Genomic DNA, 13596 nt, shown 5'->3' on the forward strand with positions numbered 1-13596 from the left:
CTATATATATATATATATATATATATATATATATATATATATATATATATATATATATGACTACTTAATTTTATCACATAATATAATTTTATGCGTAAATTTTCAGTATTTACTTCAACAGTTATTATAAGAATATTCCACGTTTCATTCTCGTGAGAATTCGTCAGGCTTATGCATAAGTCTGACGAATTTTCACGAGAATGAAACGCGGAATATTCTGTGTAGCTTAATTGCCATTTATATTTCTATAACTTACTAAATATATATATATTTGTGTGCGTGTGTGTATATTTATATATATGTGTGTGCGTGGGTAGTGTGTGATGTGTGTAGGTATGTGTGCATGCATATGTGTGTATACATGTGTATGGATGTGTGCACATTGACCATATATATGCATATACATGCTAATTAAAAATTTTATTTAGTCATAGAAAATGCATGTTTACATTAAAGAACAATAAAGATGTCAGGAATAAAAAGCATAAAACGAACAAAGGCACATCTGAATTTAATATCCCTTCCACACGCAACAGTTATTCAGTTTTGTCCGAATGTATAAAAGTTTGAATGGTTTCCAATGAAATTGCGCAACTATTGTCGCCAAGCGAACATTCTGTAGGATTCGGAAACTTACAAATATCAAGGGAAATTGTAGTTTTGTTGCTGTCCTTTGTTGTTATCATATTTGTCTCGTCTGCGCTTCAGTTTCCGTTTTTTTCTATAGATGATTTTTCTCCTAATGAATTTGTTATTTTTTTTTGTTTTAATTTAAGAATTGCTTATCTTTTTTTGTTTATGTATATAATTCAATGATCTTATTTTCGTCTGACACGTGGCATTTTTTTCTGTCATCTGTATTCATTTTTTTTATTCTGTTCTCTTTGATTCTCCTGAATAATATAAAAAAAAGAAAATGGCGTACAAACACCTTTTTAACTCTTCATCAGCTCCTATTGCCTTCTTTTTCGTAGTTTTCTCTTTTTTTTCCTTCTCTTTAAATCACAAATTTCAACTTTTTTCACTTTGATAACCCTTTTCTCTTTCTTTCTTTTTCGGTCTTTCTTTATTCAATTTTTGTTCTATTCACGTCCCTATCCTTCCTCTCATTCTTTCTAAAATATCTCCCACCTTTTCCGTGTATCCATTTTTCCAGGTGCAGGAAATCCCCTTCGTTGTTTTCCCGCCTTCACAATATTGTCGGCACGAATTCACAATTTCTTGCTTTGACAAGTTTTAGAATATATAGAAACTACGACGATGTTTTCCCATGTTCTCTTCACTGTGAATGTTTCTATCTATGTGTGTGTATGCGTGGTGTATACTTGGTGTATGTGCGTGTATGCGTGGTGCGAGTAGATTTGAATGCAATATTTTTCATTCAAGACTTCAATCCCTTTCATTCTATATTTTCATTGATTAAAATTCTTTTCAATTTAACTCTTTCTTCTTCCTATTTCCTGAACTGCTACGTTTTTCTTTATTTTCAAAATGTCATGATTTTATTTTAAAAGAAATAAATTTCCTTTCATTTTCCACGTGTTTTTTGCACTTTGGAAGACACAATATAATCCTAACTTGCAGACAGATTATCGCATTGTCCGCCCCCTTTCCTCCTCCTTGTATTTCTACAATTATATAAATGCAACTTTGTGTGTGTGTGTGTGTGTGTGTGTGTTCCTTATATACTCCGAAACGGCTGAACAGATTTTCTTTAAAATTTACAGAACTTTAGTGCATAAGTCTGGGAGTGATCTTAGCTAACTTTTGTCTTACAATACCCCCGATAATTACCGATAATCGAAACCGTTATTTTTATTTATCTATCATCGGTAAAGTCATTTTTTCACGTCGTCGCTTAGCAAGAATGCAAGAACAACGGATCGTATAAATTCTACTGTGGGTAAGTTGATAGCGTGTTTTTTTTTTTTTTTTTTTGCATGACATGGTCTGTAGGTTCAAACCTCGCCCGTAAATTTCTTAATATTTTTGTTTCGTTAACTGGAAAGAAGTTTATATAAAAATTTTTATAAAAGGAACAGTAGTTCTCTAGAGTGCAATATAGAATAACATATATTTTGGACTAAGTTGCTGCATGGAGTCATGTGAAACTTCCTCCCAGGTGATTTCACGGATTTCGATGACAATAAAAATATAGGAGTGTGAAATATTCGTTGATCATCATTCAATCCAAGGCAACGTCGGATCTCCCTGCTAGTATATATATATATATATATATATATATATATATATATATATATATATATATATATATATATATATATATATAGTGTTGGGACAATTAATCGGAATCGGGAATAAAAAATCAGAATTTTGGGGGTATCGGTATCGGAAAAATTTGTGCCTATTTTCCAATGTCAAAAACGATTCTTTTAATCGTTTTTTATTTGATTATGTATAAAACAAAATCTTCCACTCTTGGCTGTAATGTTAAAAAAGTAAATATTTATTTATTTTAGACGACCGCTAATACTAATAACCTGTAGATAATCTGTCACGAGTTTATTTATACGTTTGTGAAAATATTTGCACATTTAACGTGTTTTTTTTTTTACGATAATAATAGTTAAATACTTAAGAAGTTATAAAGAATTGGAATCGGAATCGCTAATTGTATCGGAATTGGGAATTTAGTATGGAATCGATAGTTGTATCGAAATCGGGGAAAATATTGAATCGTCCCATTACTAATTCACACACACAAATATATAGAGAGTGTGTATATGAATGTATGTGTATGCATACATGTAAGTTTATAGTTTATGTATATGTGTGCTTACATATGCATATGTATATATGTGTATGTGTGTGTGTGTGTGTGTGCGCGTATGTGATTATGTGTGTACACTTCAACATTTTATGGCAAACTTAGATGTTGGAAGAATGCTACGCGGCTACCCAAGTTGCTGAACTTTTCTTAGTTTTTAAGTTTATTTTTATAAAATATTTTGTATTCTAACCCGTCAACAAATTATACATACAGAAAAGATATAAACATTTATGTATAATTTTATGCGGGATGCAAAATTTAATTATTGCAATCATGGCAGGAGATCCCATTCATGATTAAAAGTGGGAAATGAAAATAAAATTGAAAAAAAAAATTATATAAAGAGAGAGAGAAAGAGAGAGAGAGAGAGAGAGAGAGAGAGAGAGAGAGAGATAGAGAGAGAGAGAGAGAGACGCGCACACACACATACACACATATATGTATAGTTGTGTGTGTTACATAAGATGGGTTTTTTACTAACAATCATGTAACTCCTATGTGTATTTTTGTATGTCTTATACTTTATATGTTGTAGTTTATACTTCTATTAAATTTGAGTTTACTTAGCTTTAATTTCGTACGAAACTACCATTAATTAGAACAAAAAAAAAAAAAGAAAAAGCAATGCCAACTCCTTTGGATTGGCATCACAGCTTCCAGCGCGTAAATTCACCCTTTTCTAATTCAGTTGGCACTCAGGCAGGACGTAGTTTTCCAGATTGCGTTAAAATAAATTCAGGAAGCACTTCCCTTCTTGAAGAACTACCCTGTTAGAACTAACACAGAGGTTCACGCAGATGTTAGACTGTCCCTGAAAATAATTTATCAACCCAGCAATAGTATAGGCGTTTAGTATGAATGGACTTTATTTGTAGAATTTTTTAGCATTTAAACGAGCAAGTCCTTTAGGGATTCTGAGTACTTCTTATATTAATAATTTGTTTAAGGATTAGGAATTATACGCTCATATTTTTCTTTACATTTTTATAGTCGTTTGTTTAAACGAGACTTGGTAACTTTGTGGCACTATATCTCAGTGTCACTGTTTTAACACACTCTACAGCATGGCCGAGTGGTGATTTGGCAATGAGCGTAGGGATACAAAGAAATGCATTCCCATAATTCCCTTTCTAGATCGCTTTCTCTTTCTGCACGGACCGTCATGAGGTGAGCACGAATATTTCTGTCTCTCTGTAAACGAGGGGAGAGGGGAAGCACCCCCTACCTCAACACTAGTTAAGGTAGGTTAATTAGTTTTGAAAAGCCTATTGCTTAGGTTTAATTGTAAAAATAAATTATTATGTGCATATTATAGTGTAATATATCTTTTGTGAAATAAATAGTTAAAATTATACAATACTAGCGGGGGTACCCGGCGTTGCCCGAGTGTTTGTTTCCGGGACGGGGGGGGGAGTTTAAAAAAATGTTATGGTAGGTAAGTAGGAAGGATCAAACCCGGAGTCATGAGTAAAAGTAGGAAAATAAAGTGTGAAAAAAAAACAAAACAAAAAAAAAACCATCTGCAACGTTAACAGTTCGGCCACCAAGAAAAGTCCATTCCAGTTGTTTAGGAAAAAAAAAAAAAAAAAAAAACGACTGCGGTAGGTCGGCGCGAACGTGAAAATATAATGTGAATTGTCTAGCACGCTAACCACTACGCCACAGAGCACTGCAGCTTAGTTTAGTGATTTTAAATAACTTCACATGAAAGAACTACGAAGCCAAACCGGTGTTCTCTTCTCAACTGTTCCTTGTGAACGATCCCCAAACGGTGTTAAGTGGTTGCAGGGGGAGGAGGAATTTATTAGAGAGAAAATATTTTACCACTTCCATTGATCTTAACCGATTTTTGCCGTGACTTCTCAGCAGAAAAAGTATAGAAATCTAAGATTATCGAGGAATTTGAGAAATAATAAGCCTATAACGCATCTCAGATATTGTTTTGCCGTTTGTGCATATTATATTTGCATGAAATATCTTGATTTTTAATCCTATTAAGGTCAAAATCCGACGAGAAAAAATGAGTTCATTTTATTTATATAGAAGAAGACTAGCGGGGATACCCGGCGTTGCCCGAGTGTTTGTTTCCGGGACGGGGGGGGAGTTTTAAAAAAATGTTATGGTAGGTAAGTAGGAAAGATCAAACCCGGAGTCATGAGTAAAAGTAGGAAAATAAAGTGTGAAAAAAACAAACAAAAAAAACATCTGCAACGTTAACAGTTCGGCCACCAAGAAAAGTCCATTCCAGTTGTTTAGGAAAAAAAAAACAAAACAAAAAAAAAAAAACGACTGCTGTAGGTCGGCGCGAACGTGAAAATATAATGTGAATTGTCCAGCACGCTAACCACTACGCCACAGAGCACTGCAGCTTAGTTTAGTGATTTTAAATAACTTCACATGAAAGAACTACGAAGCCAAACCGGTGTTCTCTTCTCAACTGTTCCTTGTGAACGATCCCCAAACGGTGTTAAGTGGTTGCAGGGGGAGGAGGAATTTATTAGAGAGAAAATATTTTACCACTTCCATTGATCTTAACCGATTTTTGCCGTGACTTCTCAGCAGAAAAAGTATAGAAATCTAAGATTATCGAGGAATTTGAGAAATAATAAGCCTATAACGCATCTCAGATATTGTTTTGCCGTTTGTGCATATTATATTTGCATGAAATATCTTGATTTTTAATCCTATTAAGGTCAAAATCCGACGAGAAAAAATGAGTTCATTTTATTTATATAGAATAGATAGATAGACTAGCGGGGATACCCGGCGTTGCCCGAGTGTTTGTTTCCGGGACGGGGGGGAGTTTTAAAAAATGTTATGGTAGGTAAGTAGGAAAGATCAAACCCGGAGTCATGAGTAAAAGTAGGAAAATAAAGTGTGAAAAAAACAAACAAAAAAAACATCTGCAACGTTAACAGTTCGGCCACCAAGAAAAGTCCATTCCAGTTGTTTAGGAAAAAAAAAAACAAAACAAAAAAAAAACGACTGCTGTAGGTCGGCGCGAACGTGAAAATATAATGTGAATTGTCCAGCACGCTAACCACTACGCCACAGAGCACTGCAGCTTAGTTTAGTGATTTTAAATAACTTCACATGAAAGAACTACGAAGCCAAACCGGTGTTCTCTTCTCAACTGTTCCTTGTGAACGATCCCCAAACGGTGTTAAGTGGTTGCAGGGGGAGGAGGAATTTATTAGAGAGAAAATATTTTACCACTTCCATTGATCTTAACCGATTTTGGCCGTGACTTCTCAGCAGAAAAAGTATAGAAATCTAAGATTATCGAGGAATTTGAGAAATAATAAGCCTATAGCACACCTCAGATATTGTTCTGCCGTTTGTGCATATTATATTTGCATGAAATATCTTGATTTTTAATCCTATTAAGGTCAAAATCAGACGGGAAAAAATGAGTTCATTTTATTTATATAGAAGAAGAAGATAGAATAGAAGAATAGAAGAAGAAGATAGATAGAAGAAGAATAGAAGATAGAAGAAGATAGAAGAGATGATATATTACAATTGTGTCGCATGTCGTTTTTTTGTGTCTGCCATAAATGCCTTCATTGAAGAACGAGACGGCCCTGAGGAAAAGGAAGATTCCAACCCGAATGCCACCAGGGGTCAAGACGTTTCTTGATAGAAGAAGGAGCCACATCCACATTCAACATCTCAGGTAGGCTTTTCTTCTTAAAGACCCTAATGACTGGCCATCTTCACATCATCATGGAACCGTGTCTAAGACGACTAGTATAACACGTGTATCGGTCATAGACCAGTGTTATACTTAAAGCTATTTATTTTTGATTTGACAAGCAGAAAATATGTAATATTTTTTGGTCTGTATAAAATGGGGGATGTAAATCGCGTATTTATTTCTGAGTTTCTATTATCGTCTATTATTATGTGAGTGTATACGTGGGAACGTCTACCTAAAGATCGTTGTGTATGTACATTTAAATAGAGTTAATAACTGAAACAAATAATCTATATATTAATAGGATAGTGTGTGTGTTATTTATTTTGTGTGTCACGCTTACATCCGAGTGACTGTCGTTTACTTGTTATGGACTTCCATTTCTTGTAATAAATAATTTTACCAAGAATTCTTCCAAAATTTTAGTTTTGGTTTCGATTCAAGCTGACGCACTGCGTCATATAGATATATTTTTATTTTTGAAATTAGAACTTTATATTATATAAAAATCGATACAACATTAGCTTTATAATAATATATACGAAATCTGCAAGAATTAAAATATCATATTTAAGCGTTTTTTTTTTACGACCGGACTATGCTGGGCGTCCCTGCTAGCTTAGATAAGTACTTTTGCAGCGTAAACAAAAGAGCTACAATAATATCAGAGTGTGTCCATTTATGCTGAATATCTACAGAATACCAAAATTCATATATTAAATATGAATAAGTCCTCTGTGGAATTTCCACAGCTCCCCAAAATACATGAATACGTTTGCAACACAAAGGAAGAAGAACACTTATTTGGAGTTTCAACGTCTGATCAATTTGGAAACATATCTGCTCTACTTGAGTCTTGTCTTGACGGAAAGCTGCAATGTAAATACTCCCTTAAAACGACAGAGCCACGGGGTTTATTTTCACCAACTTTTTAATTCTTTATTCCAGATTGTTTTTTTTTTCCTTTTGGAAAGTTGCAACGCTGGTCCTAGACTTTTACTATCACATTTCATATACTGGTGCTTCGAGCTATTACGACCAGTCGGCTAGACGCTCTGTCTATCTACTTTAAACTATAAACACTAATTTCCACGTTTCTAAAAAAAGACCATGATCCTCTCTAAATGATGTCATTAGTATACGTCACTAAGATAATCACCTGATGTTTTTACATGTCATTATTTCTAAGTTGTCAAGTAAATTGTTATGATAACATTTTTAAAATAACATTCTTAAATTTATGTAAATAAATATTTATTTGAAATATCTATATATTGCATGTGTGCTATATTGTGTAACGCTTACATTTTTTCTTCCGAGTGGCTGTCGTTTAATAGTTATGGACTTCCATTTCTCGTAATAAATAATTTTACCAAGAATTCTTTATACAGTTAGGTTCGGTTTCTTTATATATATATATAATTTTTTAATAAATAATTTTACCAAAGAATTCTTAAGTTTTGATTTCGGTTTCAATTATAGCTGAAGGAACTCAATTATAGCTGAAGGAACTCAAGAAATATATATATATATATATATATATATATATATATATATATATATATATATATTTCTTTTTTTTCTTCATAAATCTTGGTTTCGATTTCAATTCATGCTGATACATCCAAATCATTTGGATATGTTTTTTTATTTTTGAAATCACAACTTTATAAGAATTGATAGAAAATTGATTCTACTATTATGTTTCTAAAAGCTTACAATCGATTAAATTATTTTATTAAAATTTTAATCATAATAAATAAAAAAATCATACCCCAAGGGTTCCCTAATAAATAAATTATCTTCATAATTCGTGCAAACTTACTTTAAACTCGATCCCAAAATTCGAAACTTTAGCGTGCAGAGCTACTCTCTTTTTCCGGCGAAAACATGACGGTGTTTACACTTGACCAAGGACGATGTTTATATCGATCGAAACGTTGTGCAGACAACACTCAAGATATGAACAATTTTCTGATTAATCTAAACAATAAAAAAAAACATTCATACTTCATCTAAAAAATTCAGAATTCTAATACCTTTAATTGTATTTTTTCCTCCTCTATTTCCATTTTTTATCCTTTTATATTTGCGGGCTTTGCAAGCGACTCTATAAGTCACTCCGTCGGTCTCTCGGTTGGTCGGTCGGTCGGTCTGCCGGTCTGTCCGTAACACTTCTGTACTTGGCCTTTTTGGTTAAGATCAAAGGTCTGTTGGTAATAGATGCTGTTCTTAGCTTTTTTAAGCTTTTGGCCAAGGTCAAAGTAGTATCTGTTCCGGCAGATACTGCAAGCAAAGACCATATGTGGGGGCAACCCTTCATACCAATTGTTACTATCCAGCTCCCCTACTCCCCAGGGAGTTGGTCCCCATTTCCCCTTCACTCCTCACATTAAAAATCGGCCTTGTGCCTAATTTGCTCGGTGGGGGAGCAAATAAATACCAACTCCACATATAAGACCTTGGTCAATGTAGGGGCAACCCTTCATACCAATTGTCATTATCCAACTCCCCTACTTCCCGGGAGTTGGCCCCCATTACCCCTTCACTCCTCACATAAAAAATTGGCCTTGTACCTAATTTGCTCGGCAGGGGAACAAATAAACAAGCTTTTCTTGGCCTTTTGGCCAAGATCGAAGTGTAGTATCTGTTCTAGAAGATACTACAAGCAAAGACCATATGTGGGGGCAGCCTTGCATATAAGACCTTGATCAATGTAGGGGGAACCCTTCATACCAATTGTCACTATCCAGCTCCCTTACTCCCCGGGGAGTTGGTCCCCATTTCCCCTTCACTCCTCACATTAAAAATCGGACTTGTGCGTAATTTGCTCGGTGAGAGAGCAAATAAATACCCTTTTCTTGGCCTTTTGGCCAATATCAAAGTGTAGTATCTGTTCTTACTACATGCTGCCCTCATGTTTGTAACTTTGTAATATAAAGATGGGGATCACTTTTCTGTATTAATTTGATGTAAAATGATCACCCCTTACAACCAGTTTGTCTCAAAACCATTCAAGCCAATCTTCAGATCATTCAAATTGTTTTTGAAGGATTCCAGTTATTTCTGAAGCATTCAAATCATTCTTAACGTCATTTCATTCTAAATCATTTACTTTTTATTTATTTAAGTCATTTCAGCTCATTTTTCGGTCATTTTAGTTTATCTTTAAGAATTTCATGTCAATTCTACAGTCACGCATTCATTCATTACATGAGAGCACGCGACTAATGGCTATGGGCCTCGTTATTCTAAAAATTGATAAATTTCCGATAGAGACAGTTTTTCTACTTACACCGTATTTCATTAATATTACCCCCTTTGTGTTTATTTAATTTGTCCAAAAATATGCTATTTGGCCGAGGTTAGTAAAGAACACAGATAAAAAAGTATTGTTGACTCCAACCATAGAAAAATACGCCATCTTTAGTATTTCGTGTAATGTCATTTAGTTTAAATAATGTCTTTAATCTGTCGCCGGATGTTTACAAATATTTGATGAATTTTATGAATATAACATTTCATTTCGTTCGGGTCTGCTCTCATAAAGATTGAATACCCCAATTGCTTTAATTCTCACCACATTTACAAGATAATATTTACGACCGGAATTTATAGTAGCTGATATCAGTTAATGCCTTTACGTTTTTTTTTTTTCGCCAGACATATTCGGTTGCGTTGCACGTGCTTGGCAGCACGGTGTTACGTCACGTTAAAAAAAAATGTGACCGCCATTTTAATTAGGAAACAAATGGTTTTTCAGAAATTCAATGTTTATTTATTTATTTTTTTCACTCTTTTGCCTGGTGCTACCAGATCAGGCTGTCTGAAGATATTGGCTTCCTGAGACGAAATTGATGCTTTTTGTTTTTCTACTTTCTTTTTGAAAAAAAAATATGAATTATGTTCTGTAAAACCAAAAGCAAGACAAACAACTCGACTTTTCCCCCTTTTCTTTCTTCCTATTTAGCCTTTCTCTTTCTATCTCCCCCACTTCCTGACTAGTTTCCTAACTTAAAATGTACCAAACATTAATACTGTAACCTATTTCCCTATCCCATTACACAATTCATTCATGTTCTGCACGGTGGAGAACAAAAACCGATAAAATTCACTATAAAACAACCAAACCAAACCAAACCAAACCAAACCAAACACTACAAACTAACGATTAAAGATACAAAGAGCTTGAAGAATAAAAACCTTCTACAAAATAACTGGATGCAACATGAATACTATTTTCCAAAATTACTGGATTCGTCCATAAATAACCTGAAAAGGGTTGATATGCCGTAAAACAACCAAACTTTTTTGCAGATTCTGATGAATATGCTCAAATTTCTAGAACGATTAGTTTTTTTATAGCCCCACCCCAAATATCTACTCTTCTTCAATCTATGCTATATCTGCTAATTTCTTTTAAACAATGTAGATTTCGATTTAGTGTCTTTGTTTTATGCCATACCAGCCCTTTTTCTACCATTATACAATACCAAAAAAGAATCCATAGTTATCGATTGATTATTTATTCATATTCTGTTTTGCGGCATATCAAACACTTTTGAGTGTATTTACTGTTAAACACACACACACACACACACACACACACATATATATTACACATAAGAATTGATTATATTATGTTAAATTGAATAAAAAAATCTTAATGCTGCAATATTTTAAGTTATAAATTTAATATATTTTTTACTAGAATATCTTGTCCTTTTCTGTTCCATGTTTAAGCATAACCATATTACTTTTCATGCTCGCATTTTTACTATTGTAATCCATGATTCTTCCAGGCTTCCCTTAAATTCACTTGTTTTTTGTTTAATTTCAGGCTTATGCTTTTCCCCCCATACATATAGAATAACAATGTACGGCACTCGTCTGCTTTCAATAAAATCTCCCAATTATCTCCCTTTCATTCTTTCACTTTCTCTGTTTTACTTGTTACTTCTCTTTTCGCGAGAGCGATGCATTGGTATTAACAGCAGTCACTGAAGCGACGTGATTGCTATGGAAACCAGCCATAAAAACGTCGCTCACCTCCTTACGTTTTTTTTTTTTTTTTACGATTTTGAACACCAGTAACTTTATCATAACTTTTGTTTTACTGAAGGAAAATTGAATTTTTTTTCACAATATAGCTGAGAAGGTGATCTATTATCTGTAATAATTGGTTAAAGCATTTCTAAATGACTAAAACTGTCACTGAACCATATAGTCAAACACTACCTTGTATGTTTCTTCAAATTCGTCGCGTGCATCTTTTCATTCAATTATATACACAATTCCTATATGCAGGTTATATGCATTTATACAATCGGGTGTGTATACACGCGATCGAGCTCTTTTTAAGGATTCTTACGTTGCGTATAGTTCTTAACTGTTCGTGTGTGTTTTTCTTTATAGTTCTATAGACCTGTTCATGTTTCTTTTTTCTGTTTTTTTCTTTCATTTTGTTTCGCATGTACCCATGTTTCTTCGTGACAGAGGTCACGAAAATAGTCATCGCAGCACCAAACAGACATGTAAGATTTCAGAGGGAGGATTTTGTCGGTTGCGTGTATATTTCATTACTTGTGTATCTTTGTCTGTATCTATGTATGTAATCGTAATACATCTAGTGCGTGTGTGTGTGTATACGCGATAAAGTTCATAACTTGTTTTTCTGTTGTATTGGTCTTCTCTGGGATGCGTCACTGGTCGATAAGCGGTAAAAGAGCATCTATGACGAAAACACGACACCGATTTTCTGACAAGCATCACTTTATTTCGTCAACGAGTGAACTGGGAGACCCCTCGCATTGTTAAATCAAGATTTTTGGGGTTTTTTTTCCCACACATTTTTGTGCCAATCTCGACGCGTCTGTTCCGCCCCAAATCGAAAACCAGACTGATTTGCATGTTTTTCTTTAATATTATAATTAATTAAAAAATATAATCTTAGTATTAAATAATTAAACACTGTTTGTTTGTTTGTTTTTTCGCTTGTTTTTTTCTACCAAAGTTATCCAAACATGATATGTATCTATTTTTGACGATTCAAATCATCTTCCAAATAAGGAGTATACAGAAAGATATCAACATTATTTCAGCTTTTGTAATATCGTTAATAAACACACACACACACACACACACACACACACACACACACACACACACACACACACACACACACACACACACACTCTAACACAAACGCGCACACACACACACACACACTTTGACACAAACACACAAACACACACACGTCTTTGATTAGTGTGCATTTTATGTTTTACAATCTTTCAACTAATTTTGAATTATTTAATACTAGCACTTCAGCCCGGCTTTGCTCGGACCCGATGTACTGTTCATAACTTCATGTGCATATGTATATATATATATATATATATATATATATATATATATATATATATATATATATATTAAAAAGTTTGACTCATCTCCATCTACACCTAAAATTTAAAGTATTTAGACCCAAAATTGGCGGAGGAGTTTAGTAGACTCTGCAAAGGTCAACTCTCAAATTTGACCTCTTGGCAGCCAAATTTTCGCCCAAAAGCTTGCTGTGTGTCTGAATACCCTTTATGTAAAATTTCAAATGTTTAGACCAAAAATTGGCTTATACTTTGCTAGAGACCACAAAGGTAAAATCTTTTGAACTTTGACTCCTTAGTCGCTACAATTTCCGCCAAAAACTGATTAAAAAAACTTTCCTTATGTCTGAATACACTTTATGTTATATTTCAAATGTTTAAACCAAAAATTGGCAGAAAAATTATGAAGAGACCACATTTTTTTTTAAAAAACTTTGACCCCAATTTTGATACCTGAACATTTATTGTTTTGGGCTCAAATCAAATTAAAATGTTTGATCAATGTCACCTACATCTAAAATTTCAAGTGTTTAGACCCCAAATTGGCGAAGAGTTTGGTAGAGTTTTCAAAAGTTAAATCGTTAAATTTGACAGCCAAATTTCTGGCCGAAAACCAATTAAAAGGATTTCCCCAAATCTCAATACCTCAAATCTGTAGACAGAAAATTGACAGCGTAGTTTGGTAAGGAAATGTATACACACAGACACACAGACAGACAATT

The 13596-nt window shown here is 33.7% G+C and overlaps 1 pseudogene; it reads left to right on the forward strand.

Annotated features, from left to right (window-relative positions):
* The first annotated feature begins 9340 nt into the window (after positions 1–9340).
* On the forward strand, positions 9341–9478 carry LOC145284237 (U2 spliceosomal RNA; annotated as a pseudogene).
* The last annotated feature ends 4118 nt before the right edge of the window (positions 9479–13596 follow it).

Source organism: Euprymna scolopes, chromosome 8, assembly GCF_053919585.1.
Source record: "Euprymna scolopes isolate OS-2025 chromosome 8, ASM5391958v1, whole genome shotgun sequence".
NCBI lineage: Eukaryota > Metazoa > Mollusca > Cephalopoda > Sepiida > Sepiolidae > Euprymna > Euprymna scolopes.